Source organism: Canis aureus, chromosome 11 (genome assembly GCF_053574225.1).
Source record: "Canis aureus isolate CA01 chromosome 11, VMU_Caureus_v.1.0, whole genome shotgun sequence".
In the NCBI taxonomy this organism is placed as follows: Eukaryota; Metazoa; Chordata; class Mammalia; order Carnivora; family Canidae; genus Canis; species Canis aureus.
The window spans coordinates 61,726,287-61,745,153 of record NC_135621.1 but is presented as its reverse complement, the minus strand read 5'-3'; the positions used below and the strand labels follow the sequence as shown (position 1 = coordinate 61,745,153).

The 18,867-nt window shown below is 37.6% G+C and overlaps 2 protein-coding genes across 14 annotated transcripts in view; one reads left to right on the top strand and one right to left on the bottom strand.

Annotated features, from left to right (window-relative positions):
* LOC144324197 (uncharacterized) overlaps positions 1–18,867 on the top strand; it is a 258,348-nt gene that overhangs the window by 61,574 nt on the left and 177,907 nt on the right. For 4 of the 10 annotated variants that reach the window (XR_013389640.1, XR_013389641.1, XR_013389644.1 and 1 more), the window contains one exon: positions 12,848–12,884. The exons of the other annotated variants lie outside the window; for them this stretch is intronic. The gene's annotated coding sequence lies outside the window, so the exon portion shown is untranslated. The remainder of the gene's footprint in view (positions 1–12,847; positions 12,885–18,867) is intronic. 10 annotated transcript variants of the gene reach the window in all.
* Positions 1–18,867, bottom strand: part of LOC144324194 (uncharacterized) — a 580,701-nt gene that overhangs the window by 534,845 nt on the left and 26,989 nt on the right. The window lies entirely within an intron of this gene.

Genomic DNA, 18,867 nt, shown 5'->3' with positions numbered 1-18,867 from the left:
GGGGATGTGGATTCGGGGAATTTTGTGGAAATTAGTTCGGCTCTGGACATGATGATTTTGTGGTATTTTTGGTAAGTGCGACCAGAGAATTGTGTGACAGTCAATTCAGTACGCAGGTCTGATGCTCAAAAGAGACGTGGAGTTCAAGCTGGTATGTGGTAGGGACGGTCATGGAGACAAATAAGAGGAACTGGCAGCATTTTAGGGTCAGAGGAAAAGCAGAGCCAAGAGGGAGCCCTGAGAAATGGTCATGTAAGGAGCTGGTAGAAAGAGAGCACCCAAGAGGCTGCTTGAGTTTTGTCATTAATGATGTACCGTATTCTATTGTTTCTTGCTAATCTCGTAAGGAAATAATAACCAACATTCGTTGTGTATTTATCATACACAGTATAACGTGCACTGCTCTATCTGATTTCATCATCGCATCTATCCTAATCAGTTTGTTATCCCACTTTTCCAGATGAGGATACCGAGGCACAGAAGGGTTCAGAAACTTGTTCGGAAACACACAGACCATGAGTGGCAAATTTTTAACCTAGGGAGTCTTAGCCTGGAAGACATACTCTCCAGCTTCTCAATGAGCATCATGGTAGTTCCAGTGAACACAAATGTGTTTCATGGAGGCAGAGGGATGGGACTGTGGGATGATAGGATTTGGATGAGCAGAGGGCATTGCTAACAAGCTGTCCACCAAGCCCACCCCAGACCCCAGCATATTAAAATTCTTATGGATATATAAACTATATACCATGTACACACACACACAAATACAAACCTGTAAGTACTTCTATTTTTATATACGTGTGTAAAACAGAGCAGGATTTTAAGAGAAAATATATCTGAGCCACGATGATGACGCTCTCCCCTGCTTATGTCAAAGCCACGTTGGTGGGAGCGAAGTTTAAACTCCCAGCCTTTCCCCCTGCTCCAAAGCGGGCCACCTGTCAATCAGCAGGGAGACACCTTACTCAGGAGTGGAAAGGCAGTCACCTAACTGCTCCCTACCAATTTAGTTAGGGATTCATTCTAACTCTTATTTGAAGTGCCTAGAAATTAATGTAATATTTCCTGTACTCATTTGCATTGCCTGCGGGCTGGAAGCGCCCCCTGTGAGGGCCACCGAGTTAAGCAGGGAGCTGTATCCAGGGCAACTCAGCACCAAGTTAAAGCAGGAGGAGCCCTTGTAGAGTGGCGCTGACATTGGGATTAGGATCTGTTCTATGAGACCGTGCCAGGCTGATAAATTGAAGTGGCAATTTGGGATTTAACCAGATAGAGAAGTAAATGTATTAGAATGAGGAAAATCCAAGTAGAGCAAAGACTGGAGGAACCATACAAGTTGGCGAGTGAGGTTTTGTTTTGTTTTGATTTTTAAATTCAAGTGTCTCTTTTTTGGCTTTGCATTTGAATCCTGAATTTGAGCATCTCTTCTGCTACTGCAAATATATTAGCAACGTGGATTGCCTTTGTTAGTCTAAATTGCTGCGTGTGTTTGCAAATACATTTCAAGAGAATGCCACTCAAGAGAATGCTTCTCTTGGACCGAAATCACAGTGTCTATAAGTAACTCTTGACCTTGATGCATCTGTACCCTGCGTGCAATGAAAGTAGGTGCAGGAGCCATTGAAATCTTCCCAAACTATTCATCCCTTATTGATTCACTTGTTCTATTGTGAGTAGAGAGACACCTACACACTAGTTTAAAATTAGGAGCTCCCAAGACTGTGATGAATGAAGGAGACAGGGATTCGGAAGTACAGAATTTTCTCAGCCAGGAATTGCGAGGAACCTTATTATCCTGGCACATCCTAAACACATTCATTAATTTATTTCTTTCATCTACAGATCCCCAAACATTTCTAGGATCACTATTTTTACTTAAATTTAATTACTTGGCAATTCTTCTAAGTGCTATATAACTTTTAAATGAATAAAAATAATATTTGAGATTACAAATTAATTGGGGAATATTATGAAGTGTTGGCAGCGGTGGTGGGGGGCGGAGAGGAAGGCAACTGGAATTCCTTTCATTACATTAGAATCTAGTAACCCACAAATGATGTTGCTGCATACCCATAAGGGAAAACCAATCCATTCCCATAAAAAGTTTATGATAGAAGCATGGACTCCTTTAAACACATAGATTGTCCTCTATTTCCACTGAAAATATTTCTCTAATTTCCAATACTTTTACAACTTAGGTAAAATAAACATAGTCACCACCATGCTCACGGGAAATCTGTCACCTCCCTTTTGGAGCCAGGGTTTATTTTTAAGCTGCTTTTTCCACCAAAAAGTTAGTAACATTTGGAAAAAAAACAGACAACTCATCAGTTCCTAAATCCTAGGCCCATATGGCAGGAAGAAAGCAGCAGCAGTAGGTTGAAGCCTGTGGTGATGGGTTTGGATTCTCATTGTAGTGATGATGGTGGGATGGTCTCCATATTTTATACCTTCTTCACCTCTACACAATTCCTCTGTCTGGCATAGTGACAGTGGATTCAACGGTCTTCTCTGGTCTTATGTATGGATAGCTCTGTGTCCATGCAAGCATTTCAAGCCCCATTCCTTTGTTCACGCTGTTCCATCTATTCAGAATACCTTTCCAGATGCAGATACCAGGAAGCATCTGCATGGGCCACTTACAATACTGTACCCAATTTTGTACTTATAATTTGCACTATTTACCTTAAGAAGGGACTCAACAGTGCACACACTTCAGGTTTCACAAACCTGGATCTTTCCTAGGCCTGTCTTATCCTCTCTCCACTTATTCAAGTCCCTGATCATCTCCTAAAACGCTGGTCAGGCTCTGTTTTCCTCACCTCACTGATGTGTACCCTGAAAGCTTTGTTACAAAATAAGGAAAATAGGGGAGCAAGTCTGGACTGTAAAAATATCAGACTGCTCTTTCATTCACCTTGGTCTCCTCTGAATACAATAAGACATAACAATAATAATAACCATTTCAAATTGCATCTTTTGAAAATCTTACATAAATGCTGGGCTTGCTTAATGTTTATTTTAAAGTAGTATCACTGGTCAGTGTTTCATTGAGGTAAATGTTTTTTCAATGGGGGTCATTTGTTTACATACAAATACATTATTGATTTCATATTGCTTTCATTTATCTCTAAAATTATAGATACAAAATTAATTCCATTTAGAGCTTTTATTTTTTTTCCATTTAGAGCTTTTAAAAGCTTAAAAACTTAGATGGAATCTATAGGACTAAGTCTTTTACAAAATAAAGACAAATCTGAAAACCTCTGCATTCCAAACAAAGAAGGATTCGTAACATCATGAATAGTGTGTCTATAATACAATATATTACTTCATTTATTTTTTCATAAAACAGAACTTTATATACTTCTAGTATCTGGCATATAGAGAACAATTTCTTTTTTTTAAGTATTTTATCTATTTATTCATGAGAGACAGAGAGAGAGAGAGAGAGAGAATGAGAGAGAGAGGCAGAGGGAGAAGCAGGCTCCATGCAGGGAGTCCGATGTGGGACTCGATCCCGGGTCTCCAGGATCATGCCCTGGGCTGCAGGCAGTGCTAAACCGCTGAGCCACCCGGGCTGCCCAGAGAACAATTTCTTAAGAGACAGCATTTTACAACTCTGGGGGAGATATTTCTTATAAAGGTATCTAATGTGTCAGAGAATAACTTATAGAAGCTAAATAACCACTTGCACCCTTTCAGAAAGCCAAATCTTGACAGTTTGTCACTTAAAGACATTTTTTACATTAGAAAAAAGAATTGATGGGGGCACCTGGGTGGCTCAGTTGGTTAAGGGTCCAACTCTTGATTTTGGCTCAGGACATGGTCTCAGGTTCGTGAGATTGAGCCCTTTGTTGGGCTCTGTGCTCAGAGTGGAGCCTGCTTAAGATTCTCTCTCCCTCTCCCTCTCTCTGCTCCTCCTGTTGCCCACCCCCTCACTCATGCTCTCTTCCTCAAAAGATACAGAAGGAAAGAATTAATTAATTGATTGATTGATGGAAGAAGAGCAAACAAAATCTCACTCTCCTTGCTTTAGATCTGGTGCTTCTCAACAATAATGTGCATACAAATCACATAGGGGTCTTGCAGATTCAGACTGGCCTTGCCTGGAGCTGGAGAACCTGCCTTTCTCGTATGCTATCTGGTGGTCCTGATGTTGCTGGCCCTTGGACTACACAGTGCAGCAAGAGTCTAGTAGAAATCTTCATTCTTTCTTCCATTCTCTCCAACTTACTATTTATTTATTTATGAAACACAGATCACAAATCCTATGACATTCCCATCTCATTAATGACTTAGAAGAGCTAGAAATTTCCTTGTTGAGAGCTCTAGTTTTCAGCGATTTGAAAAATAACTAGTATGTGAATGGGATGAGATGGCTAAGGAGAAGATTTGATGCCTAGGCTGGAAGTAAGAAAGACTGAACTTTCATTGGTGGATCTTAGGTTAGTAACAGTGTGATCCTGGACAAGTCATGGGGTCTTTCAAAGCCTTGGCCTCTTCATGTTTAAAATTGGAATGCTGGCAAAAAAAAAAAAAAAAAAAAAAAATCGGAATGCTGGACAATGCCCTTGTAGAGGCTTCCCTCTGGTTCCTAGATTCTGTAGCATTGGCCATGTGTTTGCACATGTTATGAAGGACAGCACATCATTAATCTGTTTACTTGAGCTATTTAAATAATCAGTGAAGATTGCGAATCAACATATCTGCACAATCAATATAAAGATACTGGTGGCTTCACATCAATTAGGAAGATGGCCAAAAATAATACATACTTTATTTTTAATTTGTTCATTCATTGCCAACTCTGGACTTTGCTTTTGTTCTCTACTCATAGTAGAGGGTAGTTCTCAAAATGAGAGCTACGAGATGTGAATCAAGAGTTGTCTGTACCACAATTTACGTATGTAGATTGTACCCACAGTCTATGGGGGTACTCTCTGCAAATGAGCATTTCAATCTTCATCTTAGGAAAGTTAATGCCTGGCCCCACTAACTCATAGTGGGACAGAACATACATATGCTGCTTTAGAAAGTTTTAAAAAGTGCCTTGCTAATGCAGGTTATATTTTTATCATTCCCCACATCTTTTCTAAATAATTTATCAACTAGCAAACAAAAATACACTTTGCATTTTGTTAGGCAGGCATTTTCTTTTCATCTATTTATTGACTAAAATAAACACAAAGAGGCAGGAAAAACAGAAAGAGATGAGTAAATGAAAGAAAACATTCTCCAACAACATGCAGAAATCTATGGAAATAGATTTTCTCTGAAGAAAAGAATCTATTAGAATATTCTTAATGATCAAATAAAAAAGGGAAAAGACTCAAAAGTTTCATAAATCATTTTGCACTTATTTTGTTATTAGGAGAAAAGGGAATTGTGTGGCAATACGTAAATTATGAACAGAAGAAATTATAAAGTGCACATCTGCAAAGGAAATAGATGTGTACTTCACTGGGAATACAGTTAATAACTCTGCCCATACCATTTTACATTGTAATGGAGTAACTACTGAACTATTATGGAAACGAAAAATTTCCTTGACAAAGTTGCATTTTTAATAGACCCATAATATGTAGTGTTGTTCTATTTTTCTTCTTACTGGATGAGTACAATAATCATCATACTAAATGTGATCCAAATTCCATCTCTTCACACTGCTCCTCTAATGCTCAAAGTTTATGTAATACATTAAAATATGAAGCCTGCGCCAACACCACCAAAAAAACTAGAAAAATTGTTCTAAGCATTTGTTTGAATTCTTTTAAATCCCAAGACAAGGCGAAACACACATTCACATAACTGAATTAAGTGGAATTTCCATCATACCTCCCTCCTTCCTGACTGAAATGAAACAAACAAACAAACAATAGATGTGAGGGCCTCTGGATCCTTAAAGCCTGGTTAATTGAAGTTTCTGCACAACTAGAAAACAATATTATTTTAAAACCTTATTCTTTTAGCTCTAGTTGAAAGTGGTTTTTAGATTTGTCCTAGAAAATGCAGCCTGGTGTGCATAATGAATTCTTACTTTCATAATTAAGGATTTCGCACTACCTCAGTATCACCACTTTAAACATCATTTCTCAGTGTCCAGGACTGTACACATAAAAGTTTAAGATATGTACTGTTCCCAGGGCATCTATCCCTGGAACTCTTCATTTTAGCACATAGCGTTATTTTCTTAGGGCTCCTAAAATTAAAGAATAATTTTGAAAATATCCAATAGGCTTTCATCTTTTTCTATTGCTGCAACAGCCCGACCATCTTGCACCCAAACCCGTGTGCCATCCTGCTAACCAGCCTCCCAGCTTCTGCTTGTCCCCCTTCTACCCGCCATCCGCTGGCACTGCCATCCTTCCAAAGACCAGGTCTGTTAGGGCAGCGCTTGATCTTGATTCCACCATGAGAAAGCAAACCAAGCCCTCACGATCACCTCCCCTTCCTTTCCAAGTGCTGCTGAAAAGGCAGAAGAGGATTTGTTTTGTTTTCCGGAAAATAAAGACCCTAAGAGTTCTGCTAAATAAGAAAGCAACCCAATTTAGGTTGGAGGAAACCAACCCAAAGAAAAATGGAAGTCAGTGAAAGGACAGAAGACCAGAAGGAAAACCGCAGCCCAAAAGGTCAGAGGAGAGATCAGCCCAAGTTGCATCCACAAGTTCACAGAGGGGAGTGGATTAAGGGGGGGAGCGACTGGAAGAGTCTATGTTGCCCAGCTGCACTCGAGAACCCCACCTCTCTCCCCTTCTCCAGTGTGTAACACGAGCATTAGCAAAGCATAGTTTTTCCCCCAGAAAAAAAACAAAAACAAAAACAAAAAACAAAAAAACAAAAAAAAAACCAAAGTTGTCTTTCTAAAGAAAGTGGGTGATGGAGCTGGAAAGTGAGCCCAGCGAGAGAGATCCCCCAGGAGGGAAAGAGAGCAGAGCCGGATGCAATACCTCACCTTCCCCACCAGCCACGAAGGAGAAGACAGTGATGGGAGTGCTCCAGGCCCGAAGGCGGCCTCCTCCTCCCCCAGTCGTGGGAGGCCTCTGAGCCCCTGCCCTCAGCACACAAGCCACACCTGCACCCGCGCCCCCTGCACACAAGCCTGGCAAGCACTCGCTTCCCCTCGTGGGGAGGCCTGGGGGGAACCCCGGGCTGGGGGCAGACCCGCGTGGGGGACCAGCGTGGTACAGGTGCCAAAGAAAGGCACCGAGAAGGACCTGTGGAACAGAGGAGTTAACAGAGGAAAGATGTTGTTCCACAATAAAAGAAAACTGCTCTTATGGTTCTCACTTTAAAGTCAGGGCGAGGGGCACCTGGGTGGGCCGGTGGCTGGGCGGCTGTCTTTGGCCCAGGTCATGACCCCAGGATCCTGGGATCCAGTCCCACCTTGGGCTCCCCGCAGGGAGCCTGCTTCTCCCTCTGCCTGTGTCTCTGCCTCTTTCTGTGTCTCTCATGAATAATTATATCTAAACAAACAAATAAATAAATAAAATAAAATAAATAAATTGAGATTCCTAAATTAAGATTCACCCCATTGTCCCAAGTCATGCGACCAGCCCGTGGTATATTCCAACAAAATTTGTTTGACTCCTAAGTCTGTCTTTGGAGCCCATTTTGTGCAGGGTGAGCAGCTTACCATTTGAAGCAATGACGATTGGGAAACTGGGGCTCCAGTGGGGCAGGGGGTGGAAAGGAGGAAGGGTGGAAGGGAATCTTAACCTGGGGAACAGTGTGAGCAAGGAGGCGCGCAAGGTGTACTTGGAAACGACGCTGAAGATTTGTCCTGGGGGAGTGTCAGACAAGAGAGAAAAGCCAGGTTGAAAGCCAGTTCCCCAGTTTTCAATGCTTAGGAGTAAGCGGTCAGTTCTGCCCTTTAGGGCAGTGAAGAACCAGAGAAAACTTTAAGCAGAGGGGAAGCTCCAAGCAATGGCAATAAGATTCTCCTGAGAAGTGTGCAGAACGTATTAGGGGAACTGTTGGGGGGGAAAGACAGGAGCTGCAGTGGTAGAAGAGGTTTGGGGGCTCCTGTTATGACTATAACTGTCTCAGAGACTGAGCGCTTCAAAGAAGCATTGACATCACTTTAAATTTGGCACATGCCCGCGCTGTATCTATTAAAAATCTGGTTTCATTTTCATTTATCTTTCTATTTTTACTAAAAGAAAAATATAAGTTCAAATTGAGCCCCGGTTCTAACCAGTACATCTCAGATCACTGGTGTTAATGGGTCAAGTCCCTGGTGGGCTCCACATTTAGAATAGACTGTTTGCACATGTGAACAGGGCTCACACGTTTTGTCCATGCTCCTGAAACAATTGATGTACTCCAGTATATGGTGTATGTTTTTTATAATTACACCAGAAGAAAGCATTCTTTATGGAAATAAATGTGCTTTTTAAAAACACATTTCTGAAAAGCAGCAGGCAAGGCATTAATAACAAAGTGAAATGATAAACCGAATGGAAGTCTGAGAAAAAATTCTATATTTGTATTATACAGGCATTGTTTTCATTCCTGGCACCTTATTTTTCATGTACATAAAGAGAACGCAAGCTACAGCAGGGTGAGACAAAGATCAATGCTGAATGTATTACTTGGCACTGGTCAGACGCAGTTTAATAAGAAAAAAATTGATCCATTAAGCTAAACCTAATTTTTGGCCGAAAATGGTTGAAATCTCTTCTTTATATTGCTAGCTTCATAAAGACCTATAATATTTGGAAGAAACAACTCAAGGCTGAGTTTAATAGGATTAAATGTATTGCAAATATACTTAACAAGAATCTATCAAGTTGTTAATGATTGCTATTAATATCAAACAATTTTTGTATAGAATTTTTTATTAGAGCCATTGTAAAATACAGCCATAAGAAATGTAATATAAAAAGGTTTTCAGGTAATTTGTAACAGCTACAATTGCAGAACTCAAATCCTAACCTACAAGATACAGTAATTTATTTTATCAATCAGTTTCTAACACAAGTGCAATTCAATTTGTAAAGTATTTAAGTACTGGTCTCAGGCCTGGGTGGCCAGGTTCAGGAGGACCACATCTCCAGCTGGTAGTAGTGGCTGCTACATGTCACGAGATTATAAAGTGGAGGATTTGGGGTTGTAAGATTTTGAAATATTTGTGAAGCTGCAATATGAGCTTCAAAAAGTTATTTCAATACAGCTTCATCTCATGAAGATCATTAAAAAAGCAGAAGTTTTAGTCTCAAATTTCATAGAACAATGGAACTTTAAAGATAGTATGGAATTTGGTGACTGTCTGGTTCAATCTGCCCATCTATAGATACAGAAACTATAGCTACAGACTGATTCTGTAAAATAATCTGCCAAGTGTGCATACACTGGAGGAATGCTGAATGTTTTTATTCACGAGATGAAAAATGGTGTAATGAAAATGGAGGCTACAGAAAAGTGAAATAGACACTTGTAGCCATAACCACAATATATCAACCTGAAAAACATATGCACAATAAATGCCGTTTTACCTAAATCATAAAGATTTTGGCTTGAATGCCCTAATTCTTTACTTCCCTTTGCTTATATAAATAGTCACTATTATATAACAATAAATCCAGAAATATGCATACACACACACACACACTCACCTATACACATATTGCTCCAAACTTAAATAATATTTAACATGGATCCATGAAAATTAGAATGTTTTAAAGATCATGATTTATATAAATAATTATGCTAATAAAATATTTTTTAAATGACTGTGTTCCCAAAAATTGGGAAAGAAAAATCATGTTCTTGTACCTGCTAAGAAAAAAATCTCCGACAGCCTGGGCGTTGGGTGATGAGTTATGCCCTTTTACCTCCAGGGTACCAATTTAAATCCCCTGCACATCAGAAAGGAGGAAATATTGTTTCCATTTTAATGGCTGTCCAGTGTTCTATGCAAAATGGATAGGAGGTTTCAGTTCAGCTCTTAGTAGATAGATACTTACATTATAGAATTGTCACCCAGGAGAAAAGAAAAGAGCTGAAAGATTATGGTGGAGAGGCACCCTCTCACCTACATACAGCGGGACATCTAAGGTGCTTGATAAAATGCCTTTCAGTTCACAGGAGTTGACTAAGTATCTCTCAAAATTACTGGATTTATTACAATTGGTAAAGCCTGAATTGTTTGTATGTGCATAGACTTTTATACCCAGAACACCAGTTTGCAGGAGCAATGCTGGTAGCCAAATACTGTGATCATTAGGTCATGGGAACCTGAGACTACCTTTTTCTGAATTACAACTCCTGAATATTTTCACTGCAAAGTATGATGTAAAAATTCTGTCGATGATTAATTTGTATTTTAAGCATATAAATCACTTATTGGTTTCCATGCTAATACTGATTTAGAAAAATACACACTTCAGTTTATATCGATCTGTTTTTCTAATTCTTCATCAGAAGGGTCTAATATGGTTGCTTTTGCAATTTACTTTCAAAGTTATCCTTTTAGGAGATGAAGTAACCAAAAGATATTGAAAATCCAAAGTAAATTACATCGTACCAGTTAGACTTCCCTGAAGAAATGGATACACCTCTGTAATCCGCTCAGCTCACAGCTAATAGGCAGGGGATTCAGCTCTGTCTTCATCTTTACTAAACTATGATTCTCTTTTAAGCACACATTTGTCTTCAGAATGTCTATCAAATATTTAGTGTATCTTCTAACACAATTAAGTGTCCTATTAAATTACAATCTACATTATAAATCAGAGCTTTAAAATGTATATCATATCCACTACTATATTGTGATACTTACTAAAGCACACCAAAACGGGATGTTTTGAGAAATATGATGTCTCATTTTCAAAGCTCCAAACATGTAATTTAATATATATATTTTTTTAAATCCCTGGTTTCTTGCAACTGGTTTGCTTACAGAAGTTGGGTTTGAATATAATTTCCTAATGGGGAAAGGGCCTAAATAAACATACACCAGGGAGAAAAAAATAAACCTTAATCCTCTAAATGAAAGTAGAGCTTGAATATTGCCATAGGAGAGCACACAACAGATGTCATCCAAAGCAAAGGAAAAGAACCTGAATCATAACCATTTCTGTGCACGCAGACAGAATGTATATGTGTGTCTTCATGGAGACCAGTGGTCAGACAGACAGACATTCAATGCCTTTCATGCTATCAAACAAAAGCTAGAGAAGGAGATACCAGGTGATAAAGACTATTACAATTTTCAAATTAACTAAATTTAACTAAATGCAGTCTCTCGAGTGAAAACAATGACAGAATGGGAAAAGCTTGCTGAGTCTCCTATCCTTCAATGTCATCTAAAGAAAAAAAATTGCACGCAAAACTGTAAACAGTGGACAGGGTATCTAGAAGTAATCGATGTTTCAGGATTCATTGAACTGTGGAAAGGAAATTAGTATAAGAAAGCTCAATGGCAACAAAAATGCAATCACAGGAGAAGAGATCTAAAGGAATCAAGGATCATGAAGGAACTTTCAAAGGGAAGTAAGTTTTGGAAGTTGCTGTACAGCTCTAGGCTGTACCAGGGAACTCGTAAGAAGGCTAAGTGACAGTCTGGTACATTGCCCTACAAGGAAAAGATGTCAGACAGGAGAACAAAAATGAAAATTACTAATCATCTCATAAGAATATTGCCTTCCTTTCCATTAATAAAAAAGTATGTAGCCACTAAAAATGTTTCCCAGGTTTAAACTGATGGTCAGTCTGGTTGGAGTCCTGATTCTATTTCCTAGAAATATTTTGTTAGAGTTCCTATCAACCAACTTGTCTCTGTATTCCTCTAAAAATTTATAACAAACCTATAGAATAAATCTATAACCACATATCATCATATATTTACTACTGTGGGTGTAAAATTGTTACTTCACATGATATCCAAGTCCTGAAGCTAAAATAGAATCCAAGTCTTTTGATTTTTGGTTTACCTTTGAAGTTAATTTTAAATGCGGCTTTTCCATGAAGTTTCCTAATAATATGTAGTCAGTTTCCAGTTAATTAGGGTAATGGAGAGATGGAGGTCATAGATAACCAGAAGCATGATTAAGATAAAACTAATAAAAACATGTTTTAAAGGGAGTCAATGTAAACTTAGTTAAAATGACATCCAACTGGCTAATTTAATTGTGATGCATTTAGACAATGGAATACATGCAATTATTTTTTCTAAAAAATGAGGTTGATAGATTAATATGTTTACATATAAATATATACATATATCAAAATGTAGAAACAGAAATACATTGTTATTCACATGAAAACCGGGTGTGTGTGTGTTTATAACATTCCGACTTTATGGGTCTGTTTTAACATCTGAAATGATGGACACCAAAATGAAGTGATTGCCCAAAAGATATGTCCAATATGCAGATAGTCTAATTTGGTCTTGTTTTTGCTAGCCAGTCCCTGCTGCATCTCATGGCCCTTACCTCCTCCTCTCAAAACATTCTCACTTCAACATCACAAGCTATGGCTCTAATGCATCACCTTATTTTTATTTTATCAACTTCTTAAACATGAATCAGGCTAGTCAACTAGAACATTCATCAAAGTTACCTTCCATTCTGAAACCATCAAAGATTTTGCCTTATCATCCCAGATTAACACTAATTCAGACATTCCTCGTGCCCCATCCTGGCTGAAGAGAGCCTAGCACTGCTTTGCCAAGGTCACTGTGAAGGAATGTCTTCTCACGGCTTTAAATTTAAAATTTAAAAAAAATCCTTCTTCCTCTATTTAAATTGTAATGTGAATTGTTTAATACTTCCCCCTTCTTTCTGTTTTACAATTTCGAGATTTTTTTCTTGAATATTAAGCATTATCCTTTTTACATTAGGTTGACAACGGGAAGTACATGACTACTCCCCCAAAAGGTAGGTAACATAGATCTTTTGCGTGTAGCAGGAAACACTGCATGGCATTTATTAATACATATTTCTAAACAGTAGATATCTTCTAATATCTAGGGTGTTTGTTTTGAGTAGATTTATAGTGGTTCTGTTTCTCTTTTAACCACAGTAAATTTGCAGATTGATTAAATTATAATTAATTATATTTATTTTCTGACTACTGCCTCTCTTGCACCACTAGCTAGTACGGTGTCATATAACTAAATCGAATAGGCAGATATACAAACACACAAGGGGAGGCATTTAATGTGGTGTTGCAAATCTTTCAGTTTGTATAGTCATCATCCCACCCCTTCAATCCTTTCTGTTTCTTCCCCACTGAGAAAATGAGAAGCAGAGAGAGACATTTTTATATTCTTTGTTTTGGGTATATATATTCTCTTCATCTAGGACATTATCAAGCTGCTCAGAACATTTGCAAAAGTATATATTATTTTATTTAACATTAGCCTTTCCCTCAGTCACCAAAAACAGATTTATGGAATTTCAATGGTAAAAATGGACTGTGCCTTAGAATCACCCAGAGACCTCTTTTTTTTTTTACGATTTTATTTATTTATTTATGAGAGACAAAGAGAGAGAGAGAGAGAGAGAGAGAGAGAGAGACTCCATGCAGGCTCCATGCAGGGAGTCCAACGTGGGACTTGATCCTGGGTCTCCAGGATCACACCCTGGGCTGAAGGCGATGCTAAACTGCTGAGCCACCCGGGCAGCCCATCAATGGTAAAAATGGAACTAGGATGCTGAAAACACTAAATGCAGACAGAGACTTAGCAGTGATTCCTCTAGGTCTCTAAGTGCCTTTAGGGTATTTTCAGGATTATTCACCTGTGTTGACCCAGCACTTTTGGGAAAAGTCTAATTAAAGTTGTCAAATGTTACTACAATTAGTCCCTAAAATCAACTATAATTAAAATGACTAAGAATAAATATATATTAACAACTATGTGTTTAATCAGTAACACCACTCAATTTGATCATTTTAATAGATTATATATAAATGTGTATTGTCAAATACAATTGTTGAAACACATAGCTATCCCTAGGCCTACAGGATTTTACTACATATATATAAACACACACACACACACACACACACAAACACACATATGTGTATATCTGGGTTGTTGGTAGCACCTATGAAATTGTCTTTACAATATTTATTATCTTACATTTCATAGTCATATATCATATTGCCTATGTAAAAAAAGTTAGAAGCAAAAATTCCTGAATTGTATTCCTGAGTGGAACAGAGAATGCACAAAGGAAGAAAAGAACATGGTAGCCATAAGAGAGATGTTTGAAGGCCCTGTAGAATGAAAAACTAAAAGCAGTTGAACAGATAAAGAGATTGAGTGTGAAAAGCAAGGAGAAAAATGGAAACTAGAACTAGATTACACATTCTTCCAGAGAATGTTCCTTATTTTCTAGTTCTTTTGTATCTATTCTCAACACTCACATTGCTGTTTAATATATAGGGGGCTCTCAGTAAATGTCATTGACTTGGTGGAAAACTAGAGCAGTAAGAATATTGGCTAAGGACAGAGGAAATGATGTGCGGGCAATTTGCAAAGCTGACACTGTTCATTCTCCACATTGTCTAATGGATATTTTCTCTTCCCATATCATTGATGACATTGGTTTCACTTTTTTATAGCCCTGAATTAATATCTCAATGATTGAGAGAGGTGCATTTTCTTTAACATGTCGGTGACTTAAGTTTCGAAAAGGAAACTTTCTCAGGATCCTATCCAAAAACAAACAAAAACCAAACAAAACTATAATACAAACAGACGGTACAAAAATGTGATGTATGATGATAATGGCATAAAAACAAATGATCATTTACTGAAAATGGACTTTAAAGATTCCTAAAGTCTACAAACTGAAACAGAAAACATCCAATTCTTAAAATACCCAAAAGAAATCTGCCCATCATTCTTTATTCTACCTGCAATTAGAATTATAGAATTCTCGTTGAAAAAATTAAGGATATATTTTCCAGCCTTAAAAATAGGGAATACTGTTTTTTTAGATGGAACACACACATCAACGCTAAGGCTCAAGTATTCAGCCAACAAAGAAATTATTCACCAGAATATCTGGCTTTAAAGATCTTTAAAAATATGCATTCCTTCTTTCCAAGGCCATTACCTGTTGTTATTATAGGAAGATAAGAGAGTGAATCTGTCAACCTAGTTTAGCAACCAAAAATCAAGGAAAAATTATCCTTCAGGATAGTAGCCCCTGAACATTTTTAAAAAGTTAATCAGCTCCAAGAATCAAAACTGCAAAATGTTCTGAATTCTTGGAAACATGAAAATTTCTAAATTCAAAGAAGTAAACTTGTGGTTATTTTATTACCATGGAGAGCATAACATTTCAGACATGACAGCTCCATTACCAACAAGTATCATAGCAAGATTTTTAAAAGCATGGAAAAAGAAATTCTTTTTGAAAGTCATGAAAAAGGAACATAGTTATATATGATCAAGAGTCAAGATCATTTAGAGGACAGTAGAGTCCAGTACAATCAGGGTGTGGGTTTGACTCTCACCATTTGCTAATTATGTGACCATGATCAAGTCATACAACTTCTCTGAAACACAATTCAGTAAAATGGGATTAATTTTACAGGCAAAGATATAGTTACCTAGAGTTTCCATCTCAGATCTGTTCAGGGGAGAAAGTTAGTCCTTGGGATTCAAGTTATTTCTTAGCCCAATACCATAAATATTCTTAAAGTAGAAATATATGCAGGGAATTTCAAAGAACAAGCATCGAGTATTTTTGGTGCATAAGATAAGACCATGTCTATGTGTGTATGAATATATTAAATATACATTAAAAATTTCCCAAAGTCTACATATGAAATGATTGGTAGTATTTCTTTCTGGGAAGTGAGACTGGGAGTTTTAAGTGGAGGAAGAGCTCAGGCAGTGAGATTTTAACTTTCATTTTATTCCCTTCTGTAATGTTTAAGTCTTTAACAATGTCATATATTATTATATGATTCAAAAAATAATTTGGAAGACAAACGAATTATCTCAAACATCAGCAGGAGGTAATACATCTTTTTCAGTATATGAAAGTAATTAATCCATGCTCCTTTTCTCACAGACTAAATGCTCTATGAAACTTAAAGTATAAAAAAATTACCAAAAATAATTCATTTTTAATAGGAGATTAAAATGACAATAAATGATTTTTTTAACAATGCCTTGTAGTACATGATACCTTTGGGCTAATTACTAACATTTACATAGTAAATAGTACAAAATGTTCTCAACATTTGGTCCTTAAGACATAATCAACCAACACTATCACCATCATGATGAAGACTGTAAACATCTTAGAAACAATGGAGCCATTTTTAGGATTAGGGAACACAATCATTCGTATTCATCTTCATATCTCCCTTGTGTACTACAATGCCTGACACATGACAGATCTTCAATAATTAATTGTCGAGTAGATACACAAATGAAAAAATGAAACTAATTGATGACACAGAAGTACGTCCATTCAATACTTGCCCATCTCCATAATTGGTGTTGGAGATGTCCACCTTTTCATTCTTAGCTCCACCCTGCTTAGAGAACCTGCCCTAGCCCCTTAGAGTAAATCTTCCCTGCTAACTGGCTAGTTAGTGGCTCCTTCCTCTGATCTAAGTTGATTGGACCAGCAGTGGAGAGTGACATAAGCTAATAGATTCCTTTGTAATTAGCTTCTCTCTGTTGGACACTTGAACAGGGAAGTTGAATTTGAGCCATGTGAAAATAGAGGAAAGAAAGTCAGTCCTCAGAGGTAGAAAAGAGGATTTCTAAAATTCAAGAAAGAAGAGACAAGTTCCTGTCATGAAGCTCAACTGCAATTAGCTTCACTGGGTTTTCTGAGATACTACTATATTCTTCCAAAATTTTGCTATTTTTTTTTTTTAACTTTAAGTAGGTTTCTGTTTCATGCAACTGAGCATAGAGACTATTCAACCACAACTATCTACAGTCTTCACTATATGCCCTGGCTTTTTCCACTATTAATATAGATGAACTGTATATATTTTTATCTAAAGCCAATCCCCCTACTTGTGCACCGGATTACATTCCTTCTCACCTACTCTGGAATATTTAATGCAGCAACTCACTCCTTTCTTGACTACATCAGCAATTTTCAGCTATTCACTGGATTAGACCCTTCAGAGTATACTAAGTAGCTGCCATTTTTCATCTTAAAGCAACATTTCTGTTGACCCAGTGGTGTGCTAGGGTTGGCTCATGCCAGCTTTCAACAGCCATCTCCTTCCATCTCAGTGAAATCATCCATGATGGGAGTATTTACACTACTGAAATTGGCAAAAGCTACAAATCAGAACTGTTTTTTTTCCCAGAGAACTAGACTCATGGCTTCAAAGACTACCTAAAGGCTCTATGTTGCTGGCCGACTTGTCTACTGAATTCCACAGTCTTAGATCCAACTGACTACATCCCCACTTGGATATTGAAAAGATATTTCAAACTCAACAAGTTCAAAACCAAACTTCCGATCTTTCTTCTCAAACCTGGCTCACCAGCGCTCGTACATCTAAGATGATGGCAACATCACTTTTTGAGTTGCTCAAGCAAAAAACCTTGGAGCCATCTTTGATAACCGTCTCAGTCTCACACTAGACACCCAATCCATTAGGAAATCCTGTTGGTTCTACCTTCAAACTAGTTCCAAAACATGACGTTTCTCACCCTATTGCACTGCTGCTAGCCTGGTTCAAGTGTATAGTCTGGATTATTCTAAGAGACTCCAATAAGGACCTGTACTGTACTGTTACCATCATCTTCTCCATATTGTTTATTCTCAAAATTATTCTCAAAATCAAAAACAAAAGCCAGAATGACCCTTTTACAAATAAAGTCAGATCATGTCACTTCTCTGTTCAAAACAATAGCACTGTACCATAGTTTGCTCAGAATAATAGTCAAACCCCAGATAATGACCTATAGGCCCTTTATGAACCACCCTCCCATTGACTTTATGATCCCATCTCCTAGATGATCCCTCATCCTCTTCCAGCCACACTGAGGCTGCATCTTGAATATGCTAGACATGGCTCTGCCTTCAGGCATTAGCTCCAACTGTTTGCTTTGCCTGGAACCATCTTCTCCTACCTATGAACCTGGCTGACTCCCTTACTACTTTCCAGTCTTTTCTGTCATCTTCCCCTATTTAATATATTGCAAATTATCCACCAACCTCCTACACTCTTACCCTATTCTTCTTTTTTTATTTTTTATTGCACTTTCCACCTCTCAATCTACTTTATAATTTACTAATGTGTTATATTTGCTGTCTGCCCTTCCCTACAGAATGTAAACATCATGATGGCAAGGATTATCATCTGGCTTGCTGATGAACCAGATATTTTGGGTAGTCTGGCTCCTAGTAAATTCGTAACACATACTTGTTGAAAAAATTAACAAACAGCCAATAAAGACCCTAAATGTCAAGATCTTAATGAATTTATAATAGAGGAGCAAATCTATGGTTATAAAAATTAGAAGTTTTAGAATTGTTTCTCTAATGAAATTTTTGCTTCTACAGTTTCCTGGTTAAAATTTAAAATTTACAGAAGAAATGTAGCAGTATTCCCACAACTGTACCTAAACCTCTCTCATATCTGGGACTCAAATCCTGGCTCTTATAAGAGCTCACAGCTCCTATAGGAGTTGTGCATTTATCAGTGGTGACACAAATGAGCCCGTGTAGTATTTTGTACATATGGTGTTAACTTTTATGCTTTAATATATATGTGCAATATGTCTGAATTATACTTGCTCTAGGAACCATCACTTTTATTTTACTGACTTTTGTGTATTTAAAACCTCAGGCATAATACAGTATTGAATTAAAGTTTTTTCATCTGCTTAATTTCCACAGAAGTAAGGGAAATAAAAGA